The sequence below is a fragment of the Pezoporus flaviventris genome, unplaced genomic scaffold, assembly GCF_033815535.1.
Source record: "Pezoporus flaviventris isolate CSIRO_AGI_PZ_B2104156 unplaced genomic scaffold, CSIRO_AGI_Pfla_v1 ptg000018l, whole genome shotgun sequence".
Taxonomy (NCBI): Eukaryota; Metazoa; Chordata; class Aves; order Psittaciformes; family Psittacidae; genus Pezoporus; species Pezoporus flaviventris.
Window position 1 is genome coordinate 298,639 of NW_026892566.1, and position 17,045 is coordinate 315,683.

Below are 17,045 nucleotides of genomic sequence, written 5' to 3' on the forward strand. Positions count from 1 at the left end.
CCTTTCCTATATGACATACAAAAGGAGGTGGACCTGTAGAATTATTAAAAGGCTGCAGGCATAAGCAGCAACAAGTGATGATGCAGGGCTTTGCCCAATGTTTTGCAGAAAGTCAGGTTCAGCAGGATAGATTACCACCAGTGGTAAAGGCCAGAAGGTGTAAAAAAACTAGTAGCCTAAAGATAGGTATCTATCTCAGGCTTAGATACCTAAAGTAACCGCATTTTCCACAAGATACTTTGAGTATGTATTTAACTTCAAAAGCAAATGTAGCTCATTCACAACTGAAGAAAAGCACTTAGATATCTCTAGAAGTGCATAAATGTTTATACATGTATAAAAATGCATATACACATTCAATTAGAAAGCATGTATATATATGCATATGTGTATACATGCTTATGTACACTGCTGAAAAAGCAACCTAATTTGCGCTGTGGGTAAGCATCCATAGCTTCACTTTGAGTCAAAAAAAAGTGCAAGATTTTGAAAATAATCAAGCCTGTTTTGATTTTAATGCTTCTGACTGCAGATACATATGTGCACTCACTGTTTTGTTAGGCTTTGTCCAGGTCTGTTTAATAGCACCACACTCCCCTAGGTTCAAATGACACCTTTGAAACAACTGAAGCAGTAAATCACACCTCTTTATTATCATCTCAACAAGAATGATAACAACCTCCTCTGCTTGGTGAAATACCCATGGGAATTTCAACCGATTACATGAGGATAACGTATCTTTCATGACTTTAGCTGGCTGTCTACCATTTCCATTGTGTACTTGGTAGTCAGTCACAAAGGACACAATCCTCTGAAGGAAAATGTATAGACAAGGGTTTAGCCATTTCAAGAGTGGAGAAAGGGAGGTAGAAATCGAAGGAAGAAAAGGAAGGATGACACAGTGCAATTGCTCAGCTTAGTAGCACAGCTGCTTAAACAACTGAATAGCAATCAATGGGTTAGTATTCAATCCAAGTTTAGATCACACTGAAATCTATTAGAATACTGCATATAATGAATGACTCCTACTTATTTGGTATTCTATCTTGGAATTAATCAGCTCAGTTGTTATGCAGGGGAAAAAAAAAGAAAAAAAGAAAAAAAAAAAATCAGTTGGGTAGACAGGCCTGAAACCAAGAAAAACAACCACCTTGATTTCCCTGGTGGTTAACAGCCTGACAGGACTCAACAACACATGCTTAAGTTGAACACTGTGAGAAACAATGCAAGTTTGAGGCTTCTTGGCTGTTGGGGCAACAGCCTGGTCTGTGTGTAAGTGCAGCTTGCCCCATCCCCTCCCTTTCAGGCTCATAGGGTTGTACCATCTGCTGGAGCACAACTCAGAGGTAGCTTTAAAATTATGATAGCTCTGGGAAATGATAATCACTGGGTCATAGAAAGCTGTACTGCAGCGTATAAATAAGATAACTAAAAGTGCTGAGCAGGGCATGTTTGCATTATGAAATGTATTTTCCTTTTTCCTGTACAAAACCTGTCTTGAAAGCGTGTGGAATGCAGCAGGATTGAAAACCAGAAGGAAAGCAACACTGCCCCAGAAGCTGCACAAAGGAGGAGGGGGATGGAGGAATGGTGAGCTGTAGTATTATTGACTGAGGAATGATAAAAGAGGAAGGAATTCAACGTTTACATCTATTTCGCTTGGTGAAATGGCATGAGATCAAAGGCTTACTTTCACATTAGCCCAGAATAATGCATACTCTATAAATGATGCAAAGCTAGGCCACATTCCCAAGATGTGACAATGCCTCAAGATGCCCCTCTGCTAAGTTCAGGTCAAGGCAACAGGCTCCTGCATATGAAATTCTTTTTTCAAAGCACACAAACATAGTTAAACCATTGGGCATGGAGACCAACAACATTCAGGACAGGCATGATGTCGTCTATTGGCTTCTACATGTCCACAGATGGCATTGCAAATTTAGGCATTTTTCGTTCACTTGCAGGTTTTTCCCCAATTGTTGCTGATCTTTCAAAGGACACAAACTATCCACTCAAGCACAAATAGAAGCTCAGGCTAGGAAACTGAATTTTACTATATTTCTAAAACAAGTTTCAGAAAGGAAAGCATCAGGAGATAGTCAACTCACATTCAGGAGATGTGGTTCAGTCCTGCTTTTGCACTGGCAACCTCCATGACCTTGATCAGCTCATCTGGGGCAGTCCCTTTAATGACTGCAGAGCAAGAACAATGTCAAACAATTCTTGAAACACCAGGTTTGAATTTTTGTGAGGTAAATTTTGTCAAAGGCACCTAAAAATTTGGATCAGTGCTGGCTGTCCCTTGGTTCCTGGGAGGTACTGTGGATACCTTAAGAAAAACACTACCAGGACACATCCGTATCTAAATTCCTTCAAGAAATCTTAACCTCTGGGACTCTGTTTTCCATTAGTTAAATGGAGATGAATAATTATTTTCCCTCACCTTTCACGATTTGGTTAGTGCAGGGACGCGTTGCCATACCAACAGCAATCCAGCCTGACAGTAGGACAGGGCTGGGAGTGTGGAGGTGCAGACATCCCAGGCCAAGCAAAAACATCCTCCTCTCTGTCCCTCCCTCCCTGTTTTCTTTGCTTCTTCCCTTCCTCCTTGCCTCCCTCCCTCCCTCCCTCCCTCTCCCTGGAAGAGAAGCAGTTTCTCTTTGTGAGAGAGCACAAAGGGGAAGAAAGAAAAGGAATTGTCCATCAAGCTCAGCAGAGAGCCTCGGGGGCTTTCAGCAGAGGATGCCACAGCCTATGAGGAGAGTGAGGCCCACCGAAGGTTGATTTTAAAAGGACAGTTCAACCCTAGCCACAGTGAACTGACTCCAGCAGTCCCCAGCCTGTGAAGAACATGTGGCACTGAAAAACTCGCTGACACCTTCCTGTGTTTTGCTCTCCACAGGCAGGCACAGCTTCCAAATAGCAGGGAGAATGGAGTACCCCACTATTAATGGGGTGGCATTTACTCAGTGCTGCTGCCCTGGCAGCTCACGGCAGCTCACGGCAGGCACCACAGATTTGGTGGATCTTCTGAGTCCTTTGCTACTTGCCAAAAACATCAGCCGATCTGTAAATGTCACTTCAGGGAAGATGTAATAGATACATTCATTCCCTGCCAGAGACTGTAAATTCTCCAGATCCAAACAGGGTTTCTAGCTAGTACTGGAGGGAATTAAACCATGCATCCAGTGCCAAACCTGTGTCCCATCCCAGACACCCTTCGCAAGACACTTGAACCAAAAAGGGACTGGCAATAAGCACAGTGAACAAGCTGTTTATGACAGGAGACTACAGTGAATATGAGAGCCACAGAAACAACTCAACTACGGTCACATGCCATAAAGCTGTGGTTATATTTATATATGTGTTTGTGTATATACAATAATTAATGGTGTAGAAGAAATAAAATAAGAACTTCCAGTTACCTTTTCTCATGTTGTAAGATGAGAATGAGTGTAAAATAAAATGGAGCAATTCGAAACCACTACAGAGCTATCACACATCTCCATAAGGTACTCCAGACCACATGATCCACTGGGAATACATGTTCTACCATGCTCAAAACCAGAATCAGAGTTCCTTGAATATCTAGAGGTACAATTATCTATTAAAAGTAAACAAGCCCTGGGGAAGTGCAAAAACCCTTGGAGTGCAGGAGGACAGGAAAATATCCATTCATTAGAGAGAATCACAAATCATCTGTGAAATGAGGAATCTTCAAGTAAATACTAGGGCATCTGCATCACAAGGTGTCGATGTGCATTTACTATAAAAAAGACCAGTTCTTTATGGGATTGCACCTGTATTTGTCTTTGGAGAGAGAGGTGATAGCATGGAACAGCAAAGGGAGAAGAAAAAAGGAAATGGAAATTAGGGCTATTGCTGCAGTTTAGGACCCTCTCCTAGCCATGACAGACTTGAGTGATTTTTCACTGATATGTAAAACCATAAACCACTGTCCTGGATGGGAGAGTGTAGCCAGACCTTCAGGATGCCGGCAAATGAACTCCCTCAGAAACTGTCCATCACCCCTGAAACTGCACAAGGAAGAGAGCCACCACCAAGAGACAGCCAAGTACCTGCCTGGGGTAGGAAGCACCACTGCTGTGCTATGGCACCCTGGAACTTTTACATCACAGCAGTAAAAGGATTGCCACGAGCACCCAACATGCAATTGTATACAGAACACTGGGGAATCATCTCCTCCCTGAGCTCAGCACTGCTGCATAAGCCAAGGAGAAGGACTTCTTCCTACTTGAAGTAGCCATTGTTGATATATCCCCCTCCTGCTCAATCAAGTCAAGCCAAAAGTCATGCTCTGATAGTTACAGACCACTAGTTCTTGTGGGCAGCAAGACACAGCTCTCCACCCTCAGCTCCCTACAACTTAAGGTGTCTTTCACTCACCTGACAGACCTTCTTCCATTTTTTCTGGTTCTTGATCTACAAGACTAAGCTGGCATATTTCCCATCCTCCTCCCTTGAGGACCCACTCCCTTTGGTGCCCTGATCTGTAGACTACAATGATAACAAGGATTGAAAGAGTTTGACACAGCCAATGCAGTAAGGTTTATGTGAAAAAGGAAATAAAGTTATACTCCTAAGTACATTTTTGGACTGGACATCTACTAATGCTTGCTCTCTTCTACCTTACTCACACCCCCATCAAAGCTTCCTGGATGAGTAAACAACCACCTCTCGGGAACTTCAAGAGCTCTGATATGGAGAACAGGTTTAGCAACTTCTTTGTTTTGAGATATTTGAGATATTTTATTGGAATGGTCGTACCACTTTTAGAAACTAACCTTGCTAAGAACCATGATGTTTAGGTGTCCGGAAACATATCTAGTCACTTCCAAAAATTTGACAAGAATGGGGAAAAAAACTGAAATTTTTTTTAACTATGCTGCTGGCCAAGAAAATTGTAGAGATGAACTAGATGAGCAGATGTAGACCAAGCATAGACTCCTGCTGTTCTTGGTGGAGCTAAGTTTAAGTCAAATCCCTTAACCCGAAATAATGAAATGGACATCTATGACAGCATCTGGAAGCTATTCCTGGATATGCTTCAACAAGAGTAAATGCATTAAGGGTGTATGAGTTATATTACGGGAAGAGGCAGCCGCAGAGAAGTGGGAGAGCATAGAGGCCTCAATTAGGGGGAAAGGAATGAGAACGAAGAAAGAAGAGCAGCAGCCAGCCCCACTGGCAAAATGGGGAAACACTGCTACAGGTCACAGTTTGTAATCATACCAGCCTGCTAGATTTCATTTCTATGGAGGAAGTACAGCTGCTACTCCCTGGACTTCAAAACTTGAATTGTTAAGTTAAAATGAGGGGGAGTAAAATATTGTTATAATGAATGAAAATAAAATGGTCTTGATCAAACACTACTATCAAGAGAGATGAATAGTTAAACAACAGCCCTACCTACATCAGTTTCCCCCTCCAATCCTTCTCCCTCTTCAGCACCGTGGGTTTAAGAAATAACAGTTATAAAGTTTACCTAAAAGTGCCATTAACTGCTGTTTTGAATTGATGCAAAAAATACAACAGATTAATACTTTGTCACTATTTTTTTTTTTAGCTACACATTTAAATATCAATAAAAGCTTTAAGGATGTACACCAGGTAATTACTTCCTTGGAAAGTCCATTAGACTTCCTATGCTTTTATAGAATCATAGAATCACAGAATGGTTAGGGTTGGAAAGGACCTTAAGATCATCTAGTTCCAACCCCCCTGCCACAGGCAGGGACACCTTACGCTAAATCATATCACCCAAGGCCTCGTCCAACCTGGTCTTGAACTCTGCCAGGGATGGAGCATTCACCACCTCCCTGGGCAACCTATTCCAGTGCCTCACCACCTTAACAGGAAAGAATTTACTCCTTATATTCAATCTAAACTTCCCCTGTTTAAGTTTTAACCCGTTACCCCTTGTCCTGTCACTACAGTCTCTAATGAAGAGTCCCTCCCCAGCATCCCTATAGCCCCCTTCAGATACTGGAAGGCTGCTATGAGGTCTCCACGCAGCCTTCTCTTCTCCAGGCTGCACAGCCCCAACTTCCTCAGCCTGTCTTCATACAGGAGGTGCTCCAGTCCCCTGATCATCCTCGTGGCCCTTCTCTGGACTTGTTCCAACAGTTCCATGTCCTTTTTATGTTGAGGACACCAGAACTGCACACAATACTCCAAGTGAGGTCTCACAAGAGCAGAGTAGAGGAGCAGGATCACCTTCTTTGACCTGCTGGTCACACTCCTTTTGATGTAGCCCAGGATACAGTTGGCTTTCTGGGCTGCGAGCGCACACTGAAGCCGGCTCATGTTCACTTTCTCATCAACCAACACCCCCAAGTCCTTCTACACAGGGCTGCTTTGAATCTCTTCTCTGCCCAACCTGTAGCTGTGCCTGGGATTGCTCCGACACAGGTGTAGGACCTTGCACTTGGCATGGTTAAACTTCATGAGGTTGGCATCAGCCCACCTCACAAGCGTGTCAAGGTCCCTCTGGATGGCATTCCTTCCCTCCAGGGTATCAACCGAACCACACAGCTTGGTGTCATCAGCAAACTTGCTGGGGGCGCACTCAATCCCACTGTCCATGTCAGCGATAAGACCGGTCCCAACACCGATCCCTGAGGGACGCCACTCATTCCTGGTCGCTACGGATTTGCCCATTGTGACCAAATGTGCCCATTTTCTCCCTTTACTCTCACCCACAAACTCTCTGTTGGCTGTTCACCTGTCCCCAGACCAAGTTCCATACTCTCCAGCCATCACAAAGCTGTGGCGATCGCTGTGGAGACGCCCACTGTGACGGGGACAAGGATGTTGTGTGGGACAGTGTTGTACACTTTGCACAAGTCCAGGTAGATGACATCACCTGCTCTACCCCTGTCCATCACATCTGTAGCCCCATCATAGAAGGCCACCAAATTGGTCAGGCAGGATTTCCCCTTAGTGAAGCCATGCTGGCTGTCACCAAGCACCTTGTTGTTTTTCATGTGCCTTAGCATGCCTTCCAGGAGAATCTGCTCCAAGATTTTGCCAGGCACAGAGGTGAGACTGACTGGTCTGTAATTCCCTGGGTCATCCATTTTCCCCTTCTTGAAAATGGGGGTTATATTTCCCTTTCTCCAGTCGTCAGGAACTTCACCTGACTGCCATGATTTCTCAAATATGATGGCCAGCGGCTTCACAACTTCATTTGCCAGCTCCTTCAGGACCCACGGATGGATTTCATCAGGACCCATGGACTTGTGCACGTTCAGATTTTTAAGATGGCCTTGAACCAGTTCCTCTCCTACAGTGGATGCAAGGTCTTCATTCTCACAGTCCCTGTGTCTGCCTTCCAAGACTTGGGTGGTTTGGTCAGAGCCTTTGTCAGTGAAGACCAAGGCAAAGAAGTCGTTCAGAACTTCAGCCTTCTCCAAATCCTGTGTAGCCAGTTCTCCTGAGAGCTTCCTGAGGGGGCCTACATTCTCCCTAGTCTGTTTTTTATTTGCTATGTACTTGTAGAATCCCTTCCTGTTATCTTTAATACCTCTAGCTAAGTTTAATTCTAACTGGGTCTTAGCTTTCCTAACCTGGTCCCTAGCCTCCCAGACAACATCCCTGTACTCTTCCCATGCCACCTGTCCTTGCTTCCACTTATTATAAGCCTCTTTTTTCAATTGAATTTTCCTCAGGAGCTCCTTATCCATCCAGGTCTCCTGGCCCTCCTGCTGCACTTCCTTCTAGTTGGGATGCAACACTCCTGAGCTTGTAACAGGTGATCCTTGAATATCAACCAAGAATCTTGGGCCCCTCTGCCCTCTAGGGCTGTATCCCATGGAACCTTCCTAAGCAAGTTCCTGAAGAGGCCAAAGTCTGCTCTTTTAAAGTCCAGGGCAGTGAGCTTGCTGCACGCTCTTCTCACTGTCCTGAGGATCTCAAATTCAAGCATCTCATGATCGCTGCATCCAAGGCTGCCCTGGAGAGTCACATTTCCAACGAGCCCTTCCCTGTTGGTGAGCACGAGGTCAAGCACGGCACCTCTCCTTGTCGGCTCCTCTATTACTTGCAGAAGGAAGTTGTCTTCCACACAATCGAGGAACCTCCTGGATTGCTTGTGCCGGGCAGTACCGTCATTCCAACTGATGTCAGGGTGGTTGAAGTCCCCCATGAGAACAAGGCCCTGTGAGCATGAGGCTTTTCCTATCTGTCTATGGAGTGCTTCATCCACAGGTTCTCCTTGATCAGGTGGTCTGTAACAGATCCCCACAGTAATGTCTCCCATAGCTATATTCCCTTTAACCCTGACCCACAAACTCTCTATTGACTGCTCACCTGTCCCCAGACAGAGTTCCATGCTCTCCAGCCTATCCCTAACATAAAGGGCAACTCCCCCTCCCCGCCTGCCAGGCCTGTCTTTTCTAAAGAGCCTGTAACCTTCCATTCCAACCTTCCAGTCATAGGAGCCATCCCACCATGTTTCTGCAATGCCTATTATATCGTACCTCCATAGACGTGCACACATCTCTAATTCCTCTTGTTTTTTCCCCATGCTACGGGCATTTGTATAGAGGCATCTGAGCCGAGCTCCAAATGAAGCCGGCTCATTGGCTGGAGCGACTGGGATATCTCTACATTGCTCCAAGCATTTATTATAGGTGCTGGCAACTGACTGGGTGTGTTGGAATGGAATGATGCCCCCCTCCCCCAGCACATCTAGTTTAAAGCCTCCTTGACCAGCCTGGCAAGCCTCCTACCAAAACTGCTCTTTCCCTTCTTTATCAGACCAGCTCCACCAGCCCCCACTAGACCTGGTCTACAAGCTTGGGTCCCGTGTTCTAGGCACCCAAACCCCTGATTATGACACCACCCTTTTAACCAGTTATTAACCTGGCCAATCCTCCTAGCTTTTTTTAGGTCCTCCCCTGTACCCTGGAGAATTGATGACTAGACCACCTGAGCTCCAGAGCCCCTAACCACCTCTCCCAGGGCTCTGTACTCCTTCTTTATGTTCCCCAGGCTACTACTGTCTATATCCCTAGCACCCACATGTATCACCAGGAGTGTGCAATAGTCCGTGGGACTTACTAGAGCAGGCAGCCTCTCTGCCACATCCTTGATCCGTGCCCCCAGTAGGCAACACACCTCCCTTGAGATGGGGTCAGGCAGACAGACGAGTGCTTCTGTCCCTTTCAGTGTAGAGTCCCCTACTACTACGACCCGCCGCTTTTTCCTGGCAGCACCAGTAGAGATCTTCTTTACCGGTGCATCAGCCGGCTGTTTCTGGCTCGAGTGCGTTTCCTCATTAGCCCCCTGCAGGACAGCAAAGCGGTTCTGCGTGGGGACAGGGGATTTAGGGGGAAGCCCCTCAATTTTGGTTGTCCTTTTCCTTCTTTTTTTTTTTTTTTGTTGTTTTTTTGTTGTTTTTTTTGTCACTAATTCCCAGCTTCCCAGGTTAACGGCCTCCTTCTTTCCTTCATGAGCTAGAGGTGAAACTCGAGGCCCCTGCACAGTTCAGGCCAGGAGCAAGCTTTCCTGCTTCCTCTCAGCTTCCCTGACATCTCGCAGCCTATTGACAGCATCCCACAGCTCAGCCTCTGCTGCAGGAGGACCTCCACCAGGGAGCACCGAGTGCAGCCCTGCCCATTGTGCACCCTCCCCTCACCAGACCAGTGCAGGCACTCTCTGCACCCCGAGCTCTGCACTGCAGACTCCCCTCTCACCGGCTCTGTCTGGGTGCCTACGCTGGCCACCGCCGGGGCAGCCAGAGCAGAGCTCCCGGACCGGGCCCTGCTCATACGACGAGCGCTCACCATCCCGCGCGAACCGCCTCGACCCGCTCTGTTCGCCGCCCTCCTGCTCGCTCGCGCTCCCCGGGGCAGGTTTTTACCCATCAGGGCTGGTGCCGCTGCTCCTGGCTCCGCTCCCTGTGAGTCAGCTGCTCGCTCTCGTCAGCTGAGCTGCCGGCTCCTGGGCAGGTCCTGTCGAGGACTTGAGGCTCCCTCGGTGGCTCTCGCCGCTCTGAGTTGAGGCTCCTGGACGCTGAACTCCCCCCGCTGCGGTGTTGAAGGCGTCCTCTCTCGAGCTACTCACCTCAGCAATTCAACTCACCTCAGCAATTATGCCACAGAACAAACACCAAAAGAAAGGTTATAGACCCAACCGATTTCCGATGTAAAAGCTCATTTTTGTTTCACCTTTTAAAAGTAAAAAAATGTCATCAGGGAGCAAACATATAGCAATTATGCTGCCAAAGCCAAAGTAGAGCTCCTCAGTGAAGATGGGAACCAGTTTCTTAGCATTCTCATCTCAGTGTCTCACAGGCATGCCAAAGACACACAACACAAGAAAAGGCCACACATCCATTTACAGTAATTTTCAACGTAACTCCAGGTTCCATCCTCACCTCTCCAAGCATCCTGGAAATGCTCTTTCTGCCTAATGGTGGGTGGTCGGGTGACCTTTACAACATGCCAGCTAGTTCTGGACTCACGTTTATGGCCTCACCACTATCAGCAGAGAGTGTTCTTATGCTTTACAGTATAAAGCACCAAAATGCAGCCTTCTTGCTTCACATACAGGCTTAATGGGTTCAGAAGGACATAACCCAGGTTGTCTGATACTGCATTTTGCACAACCATGTTATTCTCTTCTTGAAACAAATGCTCCTGAATTTGACTCGCACATGCTCCACCTCCTCTAAAGGCACTCACATTGGTTTTGCCAATGACAGACCCAAAGAGGGAGATATGAACACAACATAAAATTCTTGATGAGATGCAAAGCAGTGCTTCTCACTTTGTATTTTACCCCTTGAAGTGATAAATCCAAATGATCTGTCTGCCTTTTCCACTGGACATTGTGGTGTCTTGGAAGGCATTCTTGGCCACTGTCTTTCTATATCTCTGGCAAACATGTTCCAACCCATAGAAAATGCTTTTTTCATTGATCACAGCTTTCATTGATTTATATTTGTCTGCATTATCTGCTTGCATTATTTGCTGGCTCACTGATAGGGTCAAATTCATGCTGGGTTCTTTTTACACTGCTGCTACAAAAAATTACTAACATCAGTGGAAGTAGTTCTTTCTTTTTCCTGGTCTCAACTACATTGGTTAGGAACACATCCAAAGCTGAAGCTGTGGCTGGAGAGGCCCTCAGCACAGCAGTGTTTGAATCAAAAGTGCATTGGACTTGGAGGCTGTACTCACCTAAAACCAAACCTTTGCTTGATGGGAAGCCATGGCAGGAAGCCTCCTCTGATGTTCCCACATGGAGACAAAGGGGCTTCACCTCCTGAAGGGGAAAGAAATCCAGCTTGCAAATCTAACCAACAATTTCTTAGGTAGCATTTTACAGTCATACCTGCAAAAACTGAGGATTTTTCTTTCTTTGGGATGAGGGATGATGATAATGCCAACTCCTCACATAGACAGATCATGTAGATTCACTATAAGCTCCCTGGGAAACCTGGGTTCTCCAGTCCCTCTGTAGGTGCCTCCTTCCTGCAGACTCTCCTTGCAGGCTGTACAGAAATTTTGACGAAGGTTGACCCCAGACAGGAGGAACTCAGCATGCACAAACTCCCTGTGTCAAGCACCAGCTTATGATCCTACAGCACAAAGGCTTGAAACACCCTGTATGAGGAACAGTACTCAGTTTCTCCAGCAGCCTTGCAAAGGCAACATTACCTTGGCTTCATCTTTGTGTTACCAGCCACACGTTATGTGACCGAATCTGACCATACCTTTCCTCTCTTTTCTCGTATTTCACAGATATGCTCCGTGTTTGGCTCATCAGCGAGTCTCACTTCTGCTTTATGCCACGGCAGATTTAGAGTTAAATCTTCCAAGTGCAGCAATTCTGTGTGAGCAGGCTGGCACTATGGTTCCCATTACATACCACTCTTTGGACAACCTCATGATAGACTTTTTGTATTTAGAAGAATTACAGCATCTTCTACATTCATTACTGCCGAGACATCTCAAAGTAATTCAAAGAAGCACTAGAACTAGGTTCACCCATTCAACAGGGTTAGTAATTGGCTGGTATCAGATAAAATCCAGCAAAAACTATACATATCTAGAGATCTGTAGATTGATTAATAAGTATTTATACATACGTATGATACTTTGTACACATACATAGACTTTAGGCTGACCAACAAAGGGCTCTCAAAAGCAAAGACACTCTTTGCTTTTGAATTGTGAAGTGTTCCCCAGTCAAATGTATGACCACTCATCATTTTCACAACAGAAAATTGAAATGAACATGCTTCTCCTGTGAAGAACTGACTTCTGGGATGTCATCTAAGGTCCACCTCACCAGCGCAAAAATCATTTCTGATTCCAGCAGGATCTGAAACCAGCCTAAGCCTCTCTTTTAAAACCAGCTTTTGAAAACCAGCTCATTCACCTAAGCCAAGTTTTGTCTGCTTTGCTTCTGTTTCTAAATAACGGGCATCTTAGACTTCTAGATAGGTATCTAGGAACTTGTTTTAGACTGGTCTTATTTTAGAAGTCCTTTGCATTTTCAGGCCTAGGAATCAGATTCAGTCAGCATCTGAGCTTGAAAACAGTGGTCTTTATGAGTATTCCAAGATTTGACTAATTCTCCAGGTGCCTGGGCCAAGGTCACACTACACACACGGCCAAGCTTCAGGACACTGCTAGGCAGAGTTACAGTGTAGTAGCTGCTGTCTGTCAGAATAGTGTAGAGGAGCATTTCTCTCACAGTGACAAAGGGGGGCAATTTGATTTCCACTTACCCCATTTCCACACAACAGAAATCCAGCCTGTTCAAGTGTACCATTTTTGACTCTCTATTTCCATAGCAAATAGCAGAATCGTGACAAAAAGCTAGGCATGACTTCAGCCTCAGCAAATAAAAAGTGAGTGTGCTAGGAACATGGGCATGTTTACAATTTCTTTCTGATAATCACAGTGATGTGTTTGTTTCACTTTCACAGATACACATCCTCTCTCCTCAGACTGGTTCTAGCTGATCCATATAATGTATGCAGAAGGCTTGGTTCTCACCAAATAGAAATAGAAAGGAAGGTTTGCTGTGAGAAAATCTATTTTTTTACTGTGAATATTAATCATTTCAGCTTTGATAGTGAAGTGATAGGAGTGAAAAAGCCAAGAATTGCTCCAGGGCTCCACACAGATGACTATTGTAGCAAAGACATTTCCTGGAGATAACACTGTTTAAGCTCAGAATCATTATACATAGTACACAGTTAACTCCAATCAACCTGCTTGCTCCCCGAGATTTAAACAGAATTAATGTGACATCCCAGCTGAAACTGGAACTCAGCAACTCAGAAAATAAAAGCGACAAATTAAAGCACGTTCCATATGTGTTTTAACCTTAAATGGCAAAAAGAATACCGTTATGCCAGATGATAGGAGAGCAATATGGTCCCAATACACTGTTCATCTCCTTAACAGCTTTAAATAATGTTTGGCATTTCTGCAGGAAGAAAAGTATGGGGATTGCTCTAAAAATTTCCATGGTTAAAATAAAGCCTGGGAAGTCAGAATAGATATTTGACTATACATCACCCAAATATGCTGGTCATTTGGTCATCTTAATAGATTTCCATTACATGACAAAAACTTCCACATTTCAAACTGAACAAAAAGCTTCAGTTAAAGATCAATTAAATGAATGCCTTTCTTTCCTTTGGGAAATGTACAGCAACTATTCCAAGGGGAAACTTGAGTTACTCCACCAAAATTTTTCTTCTAATCTTATTTACGCTATAATATTTTAAGGCTCCATGAAGGTCACAGTTTTTAAAGGGAGCCCTTGCAAAATAATAGTCTGCAGGATAAGCAGACAAAGGAAATACTTTCATCCCCTTCTGAACTGATAGGGACCAAGGCATACACTGGCTGTGAGACACCCAAGGGCACTCTGAACACCAGTGGCAGAGCTGGAACCAACTGCATGTCCTCTTCCACTGACTTTAGTACATACTGCATTTCAGATGGGTAAATGACCACTGCTTTAACAGGGAAAGATGAAAGGTCAAAGAAGTACCAACAACAAAACGTGCATTAACTATTGCTGTGTATCTTCTGCACACTCTATGAAAAACCACAACGGGATAATTGAAGATGAATGGTCAAAATGAGCACTAACAACTAACTATTGCACTTAGCTGGAAGTACTGTCTGCTAACAGAATAAAAGCAGTACTCTAAGTTACCTTAAACAAATAGTGAAATTTAAAAAAGAAGCACTTCTGATCTAATTGATGCTAAACATATCCTTTCACTGTAAAAGCCAGGTCTAAGTAGCATTAAAAAGGGGTATTTATCAAAACCAATTATGCCTGTCTTCTCCTTCTACCCTACTTCTACTTTCATTCTCTCTGCTTTTAACTCACCACTTCTCCTGCTCATTTACTGTAACAAAGGCAGAGCAAGAGTTTTCCTGTTCATCAGTGAAGAGGTCTGAGCTATGCATCTCTGCAAACTGATGTGTATTTACAATATCTTCAGGAAAGCTCCGCCATCGCATTGGTTTGGATGGTTTGTGCTCTGACAGCCCAAAACTAATCAAACAGCAGTGCTTCAAACTTCAAAAGATGAGAATCTTCCAAGTTTTACCTAATCTGTAATTTCTAAGGGTTTTTTTAAAAAGGGGAGAAGAAATAATCCTAAAAATGAAATATAATTTGGAAACTTGTAATTATCAGAATCCTTGCACTACAAGGAATAAATGCTAAAAGAAAAAGTAAAATACAGCACAAGTAAGGATCACACAAATGCACAATGAGACTGATAAGAGGAATCACAAAAGGAGAGAACAGTTTCGTTTTTCACATATATGAAACATTTCACTTTGAAAAAAAATTACAGCCTACAGGTAAAACTCCACTACCTTGTGGTAGTATGAAATTAATTTTGACCTAGTTTTATATTTTCATTATAATACATAATATGAAATTAAAAAGCCAAAACATAAAATTTTTATCCTGTCTTTTGAAGCACTGATACATTTCATTCTGACAACATGAGGACATTTTGATATTTGTCAGAAGTTTTTGATTTGTTCTTCTTCCACCAGCTCAAAATGAGACTGGATGAACCTATCAAGACTTCAAGAAAGATGAAAAATATAATGATGTTACAGTAAGTTCTCCAAAAGCGATATGGCACAGGCAGCTCATGAAGGCAGTATGTAACAGCTATCATGGTAGCAGGACACCATGTTTGGCTATGGTAACCAGACCATGTCTGGTCCCTGATATGGACCACTTTAATAAGTGGTCTAGACCTTATTAGATATATCACACTGACTGTGTTATGTACTGTATTATTTATGTACATGTACTGCATGGAATTAGATGTTTTGATATTAAAAATTAAACAAGGTTACAGGTAAAGAAGATTGTGTCCCAGCTAAACCTTGAGGGCCTTTTGGGCCGAATTGCCCCTATAGCACTACCCAGAGCTATAATAAATTTAGGACATCACAGTAATATACATCCATACCTGATGTATATATGCAACAAAGAGATGCCACCCGAGCTGCATCTCTCCTAATGAAGCACCAGGTTAAATTATGCAGGTAGGCTTAGCCTAAGGAATACCATCTTCTGATGCACCAAAGACTGAACAGAAGAATGGATGAGGAGATTTTATCAAGTGATAAAAACAGGATTAAAAGGAGCAGAAACAGAAATGACTGTGGAGAAAAACCTGTAGTCCCACCACTAAACAGTAGTTGGGATAGAGGGCTAATGATACAGTTTCCTTCTTTCACAAGTGATAGAAGTTCTTGTAAGGTTTTGGTACTGTAGCTGTCTTTGACAAATCCAAAGGGGAAGATTTTTTTTATTTAAGTATACATACTTATATATAAAAGGAACACATTCCATGGGCAAAAAGAAGGGGATTCAAAAGAATATTTGTACATAGAAATTGTATAGGACAACAGGAGCTTGGTACCCTTAACATTAGGATCCAGTGCTTCACCTGGTAACATTAAAAATACAAAACACAGAATATACACAGCACAACTGAACATACTTCTGACCTGGTCCACATTCCCATTACATCAGCTCTCCTCAGTTTCAACTGCATCTTTGCTTCACCTCAAGGAGGTCAACAGTTCCTCTTAGGCAGACTTTCTTTTGAGAGACAACTCATTTTACTTCCCAGATCGCTTCCATTCCTGCTGAGCCTTCCCTGCTCTGCATAGAAATCTGTTTGCATCTGAGTGACTCCTAAAGTGGAAATGACAGGCAGTCCTTCCAGTCAAGGGCAAAACATCCCAGCTTTCCAGCCAGACTTCTCCATTCTCTGCTCCACTGTCTGCACCCGAGTTACACAGTGAGACCCATCTCTGGGCTTTGGCACACAGAGAAGCATGATTTCCACATCCAGCAATTAATGCTTAATGAAAAAACAGTAGCCACAGCAACTCCATACCAACATTTGAGACCATCTGTTACTGTCTTGTTAGTGTACGCTTTCTAGAGTGACCAATCTACTTCATATCAACAGTATGGTATGCATCTGTTAAAGAAATATTTTACTGCACAGGCTCTGAATGGATTTGTGATGTGGGAAAAAGATGCAAAATAAGCCAAAATAAACACTAGCCTGATTATTTTAAGATGCATCTCTTGCTCAAGCACATGTAAATAAATCTCACCCAAGACACAAGAAGGTGGAGTTATGCTGGGGAATGAATTTGGCTTGCCTTGGGAAAGCTGCTAAGAATAATTAGAAAGTTTCAATTTAACCATTTTTTAATGACCTGTGCATGAGACCCCACACTTCTCTTTCTCTAAGATGGTGTCGATCTACTACACGCAGGCCAGCAGCAGAGAAAGGAAAATGTTGACAATACATTTGAAAGAAAGGCACCAGTGATGTTGTGTGTCAATACTCATCCAAATGTGCCCATTTGATATTTTACTGACAGAATTGAAAATATGTTTGAATTTCAAACTTGTCAAGACAGCTAGGATGCAGGGATTATTTTCCCCTGAGGGCAGATAAACAAGACGGATGGGCTAAACTTCGAATC